This window comes from Dermacentor andersoni, chromosome 11 (genome assembly GCF_023375885.2).
Source record: "Dermacentor andersoni chromosome 11, qqDerAnde1_hic_scaffold, whole genome shotgun sequence".
Classification (NCBI taxonomy): domain Eukaryota; kingdom Metazoa; phylum Arthropoda; class Arachnida; order Ixodida; family Ixodidae; genus Dermacentor; species Dermacentor andersoni.
Window position 1 is genome coordinate 24284732 of NC_092824.1, and position 6000 is coordinate 24290731.

Genomic DNA, 6000 nt, shown 5'->3' on the forward strand with positions numbered 1-6000 from the left:
TGTTGCTTTGTCTCTGCGTGTAGTAGTTGAGAGAGCCAGTTTAAGGGAGGCGAAGAAGGAAGGAAAAGAAAGTCACTGAAGCAAAATTGCAGCGCCGTGGTTTTAAAGCGCACCCGTGGTAGAGAAACGGAAGGCGATATAAGCGTACGTGGCCATGGTACGCACCCGACAAACTGCCTTAAAATATTTAGACTTGAGGGAAAGCTTCGTTAACAAACTATAACACGGCTATCAGCACTCGAATACGACGAGAGAAATTATTGAGACGTGGAAAACTCCCTTGAAATAAATATGGTTTGTGAGACAAATGCTTCTAAGTATTGAACCTCTTAAAAGATGAGGGGAAATTTGCGCTCACATACCTTGTTGCAACTGATACTATGCATACTAAGATACCTGCTTACTTGCTGATATTGGGTAAGTCACTCATCTGCATCGTTACCTGCTTTCTCAGTGAAAACACAAGGTCCCTGTAGCGTCGCCAAGAAACATCGTGCATTTTTGTTGATTGAAGGGGAAAGAAAGTGAATCGTCAGGGTGAGGCGATGACTCCAAAGTAGTCCAAGTGGTGGCGGCTGCACCCCACCTCCAGCAAACCGTTGCAGCACAAACACAAAGGGATTACAATGTAGGATTGAAGTTGAGTATTAAGCAAGGTGCACATCTTTGTCTTTCCTTTCGTTCAATCCATCCTGTTTTTTTTCTTTTGCAGGTGCAGACACACACACTTCAATATTATTACATTATGAATTTGTACAGGATATAGCCAACTCTACCAAGCTTAAAGGGCCTCTCACCTGGTCTGGCCATTTTGAGCTGACAAGCGCAGAGCACACAATGCGCGTCAACGATCATGTTTGCAAAGAATTACAGTGCTACGCGCCACAGAAAGGCCTGAAATTTCAATCCGAACGTGGTTTTCCCTTCTCCTTGCGGCCGCTGTGCTCCAAGCCGGACAGTGGTGTACTCGCGTCCCTGTGCCTACGTACTCGGGTCCAAAGTATGACATCGCTCATGGTGACACGTGACTTTGAGAATTATTCAAGGTACCATCTGTTATTTGTGTGATCTGTTGCTTGAATTGACGAACTGAAGTTTTGAGAAATAACAAAACACACGAACGGAATGTCTGCGTATTTTTTGTTTTACTTCTCACGGAAGCGAGAGAGATGGTACTTCCGCTTCGTCTGCTTGTTCCCACGGTCATGAAGTCACGTGTGCAGGTACCGAAACTATGCCGTTTTCTATCATGCTCTGCGATACGCTTGTTCAGCCTCAGTATTCGTGTAGCACTAAATTATACCGCTAGACATGTGTCCTTGTGCGCAGCATGCAAAATAGTGCGCTGCGTGACACCAGACAATCACAACAGCTTGTGCACAACGCCGTCAACAAAAATGTGCAGCGCCGGAACAACAACAACAACAACAACAACAAAAAGAAGGCAGTGCCCGTGGCGTATGCGTCCCGCGATCCTTGAGGTCCAGTATGGGAGAACGCAGGATAGGAATTTCGCTTGCGGAGGCTGGACGGGGCGAAAGGAGAGAGTGTCTCGCTATGCAGTGGAGCCCACCTACTGAAATCATGGGTTCGCGGTACTGAAATATTTCTATCTCAGCTATTAATGAGCAGATTTGAAAAATTTTTGCGGCGGAACGCTCTCTATAGGACATATAACTTGCGCCATATGACCAAAATTTGCTATGGGGCCTGGTGAGGGACCCTTTAAGGGAACAAGAACGGTGAAACGAACAGTCCGAAACAAAAAAAGAAACAAAATTTCGGGCAGGAATGGTCAAAAGCTATATCAGAACGGCTGTTGACGTTAATGCAATTAGCACTCAAGCAATGTGGTGAAACACCATATTGCCACTACCAAAACATGTCATGTATGAGGCTACTGCAGCCAAGCTCCTCCCTTGCGCTTCCCTGTGAACACGCTGTGCCATTGAGCAACACTGGGGCAAAGTTTGTGTGAGGCGCATGTCTATATACCATACAACATCGGTTCGATTCTGCGCAGCACCGAAAAAATTTGGAAATATTTTTTTGTCATAGAAGACAACACCTTTTTATCATTTTGACAAACAGACAGACATACCACAATCAGGGTAAAGTTAAAAAAGAATCCTAATCACAATAAAAATAAGTGGCACCATTTTACTATTACCACACACCTCGTAACTAGATCACAACACTTGAGTGTATGAGCTTGTGCCCTGACCTTTACCCCTTAATCAAGGGAGGTTAAAGATTAAGATAAAGGAGCAGTAGTTAAATGGTCATGTAGAACTGGTACCTCCACAGGACACAGATACTGACAAGATGTATTACGTGCTTCATCACAAATTCATCAAGGAGTCTTCCATGACTATAAAGCTACAAGTCGTTTTTGATGTGCCAATGTACATGAATGATCAAGACAATGAACCCAACCTGTTGAAAATGCTGTCGCCCTTTCACAAGCACAAGATTAACATAACTGCTGACATTCAGAAGGCATTTGGGCAAATTTCAGACAAGTGCAACAGCAAAGACTTGCAGGGATTCCGAAGATCTGTGAATACTAAATCAGGCTAGCTGATAATGTCTTTTTTGGAAACTCTGTTTTTGTTAATTTTGCTGTTACATGACGAGTATTAGAAAACAAAGGGAAGGTCAGAGTTCCATTGCTTGGACTTTTTTCTCCAAATCACCAACACTAGTACATCAGTGTGAGGTCACAAATTTCAATGTATATATTCATATAGGGGCTATTGTGGCTCAGTAAATGTTCTTGAAACTTTCTGAGTTATATCTTTGGCTCCTTTAGAAAACAATGTAATCCATACCCATTGACAAAACACAATAAAGCATGAGCAGTAACTATTAAAATCCATGACAGCAAGGCAAGTTGAGGCAGGAATTTCGAGGCAGCCATCGCCACCCATTTTTCCCTTCTGCGCCTTTTCTGGCTTACCATGCCTCATCTTGTAGTAATTCTGATGTTTTTGCTGTCATGATGGGTAATTTACAAATACAGCTGAAATTATTTTTCTCTTAGGCGTCCCTTTGAGTTAAAGAGGACTTTGCTACAATGTTGAGCCCTTTCTTATTGCATGGGAACGCTAGTCATATCTACAGCACTAAGGGCTGTAGTAAAATGCCAACTGCAACTTTTACAGGAAACAGATGGTAATGCTGCACTTCACGTCACAGATGTTACATCAAAGGACCATCATGTTGTTATGATGACAATGGAGATAATTTGCATCCAGCCAGCATACAGCCATGTCCCACCTACAACAAAAAGGGATCATCACATTAAGAAGATGAAGCTTATTTACATCCAGCCATTGTCCAGCCACATTCAACCTGCATAAAAATAAATTATCCCCATTCTGTCAAGATAATGGAACTAATTTGTGAACAGAAACTAAGCCCTGAACTGCCATGACAAATTCCAAAAAACTATTTTAGAAGTGCAAGAGGAATTGTCAAAAGTCATTGTGTATTATTTTCTTTTAAGATTACGATAAATTGAACACATACACATGTGCAAAAATTGCTTAAAGTTTACAAAGTGTTAACTAATGATAAGCATCAGAGGACACTCGTGATGGCAAGTTACCTTGTCATTGGCAATTAAGGGGTTAATGGCACACTTCAGCTAAAGATATTCAGCTGTATTCTAGTCTACAAGAAGAAATTACATCACATTGTCCTGATGCGATAAAATGAAATAAAATTGACAAACAATGAGCATGTTTTTAAAATAGTTTTACCAAGTGCTATCAGAGTGCATTCTTTTTGGTTGGGCATGTGGGGGCATCCGCTACATGTACAGTGCTACAATGTGTGATTGAAAACATAGCAATGCATTGGTGGCTGTAACTTTTTGTACTGAGGTGCATTTTGGCATGACAAAATTTTTGCAGATGTCCAGCTTAGGCTGAAACAGTGACATGTAGCACAGATGATCTGCCATGGTTTATAAAGATAGACCTGCATTATGACATTTTGAATGAAAGATGTACACAGAAGCGAGGGTACATTAAAAGTGATGAGTGAAGTGCTTGTTTTCCCATTGGTCGAGTGTATACGACATTTGAAGCTACAAAAAAGCTATTTTCGGAGAGATCCGTTAGAGGATGTCCCGTCTCCTGTGTGTTAAGCTAATGTTACCAGTTTGTATGTCTTCTAAACATGAAATGGTACTGAGTTGTCAGGTGTGTAACTTTGTTTCAGTTCTTGTGCAGCAAGCATAACGGTCTGTGCAAATCTCTCCTATGCAATGCGCCCCTTCAAGTCTAAACGCCTGGCTGGGGGCATGCTCGCACTATAAATTGCTGGTGAGGATCAAATGCCACACTTCACACAGCTGAGGTGGGTGCCCTACTCACCGTGTCACGAACAGGTATGTTGAGTTGTGCAAGACTGAGAAATTCAGCAGCGAACGGAGGCGAGCAAACTCAAGTGTTCAAAGAGATGCACCTGGGAAGTCTGGACTGTTGGGAGCGTCTTCACATGGCATTCAATGCCTCAGTGTGGACGGAGAGGTTGCCGCTTTTGAGGTTGACTGGTTGCCAAGGGCAGAAAATGATCGTGACAGGCATTTGAGCTTGTATAGTGGGAATTGAGGTAGTCTGGTTATTAGTGCGGGCGTTGCGAGGAGTGACTCCTTCTCCTATTCGAGTGTTGCAGCAGCAGGAAGACCCATTGTTGGAGTGATGGCAAGCTCTGGAGACATTGGATTCACGCCTTCTGGATTCGTGGATGACCTTGTGGCTGGACTCGCGGGCTCGATTGGTGTGCCCACGGGATACACGGAGAATGCCATAGCATTTTTACAGATCACATACTATGTGAATTGAGGTGTCGTCAACTGTAGTTGCTTTTGAGGCAACGGGGTCTTCAGCAAGCGGTTGCACCGCCACAACGCGCGCTTTCTAAAAAAAAGGTACAAAGAACGCGCTTTGCGTCAGGCACGTCTGTAAAGAAGCACAACGGAAAATGCTTGCGTTTCAATAAAATCACGGCGGCGCGCAGCTCTACTGTGTAGCCGATCACGGCAACGCCGCCTGCACCGACTGCAGTGTGGCATCACAGGAGACATTTTTTTTTTTTTTTTTTTTTGCGCGCTTTAGCGTGCATTTTCTTAACCACGGCGATCAGAACACCAGTCTTTCCACATACGAGGTGCGCATCGCGCAACGACTCACGAACCACCCTTTCACCGCACAACGGCTTCTTTCGCGATGAAGTAGGCATCACGCTGAGTGCCGTGACAGTGACGTACCGCAGCTGCTGGCTCAAAATCGTTGCTCAAAAGGATGGTCTTTGTCACGGTGGCATAAAGCGATACGCGACCTTGGCTTTTGTCTGTAGTCGCTTTGGGGCAGTCCGCATACTCGCGCCACTACGAACTTTACACTGGATGCTCCACTCGCAGCCTGGTGCATCGAAGTGGAGCAATCGTATGCTGGGGCAGTCTCGGAGGCCATGCTCCACACATTTCTAAACAACCGCGGAAGGGCGCTAGCTTACCTCCCACCGTGATTCAATATCCTCCTTGGGCAGAACTCGAGTTCATCATTCGCAAGTATGAAAGGCGCATGAATTCAAGCGGCCCACACAGCCGAAGGGCCAGAAGCTGAGTGTCGAACCGAAACTTTCTAATGGGGCTATTTTTTTTTTACTTACACTGACTACACGAGTGTAGCTATTGCAGGAAGTCATAATTTTTTTTACTTGGTGTAGAAAAGTTTACCTCCACTCACCTACACGAAAACATTTTTTATAGCTGTAGTGTGACATGAAAACTACACTTCCTACACTGCAGTTTCCATCAGTGTAGGCAGCAGTCCACAAACGAGCAGGCGGAAATTGTAAACGCACGGCGCCATTTTGTCTGAGACTGTCAGCGCTGATATGGCGACGTTAGTGAATATTCGCTCCAAGGACGGCAATGAAGTGCTGGCGTGACCATGTGTTACAGAGGAAAGTGAGCTAATCTTCCAA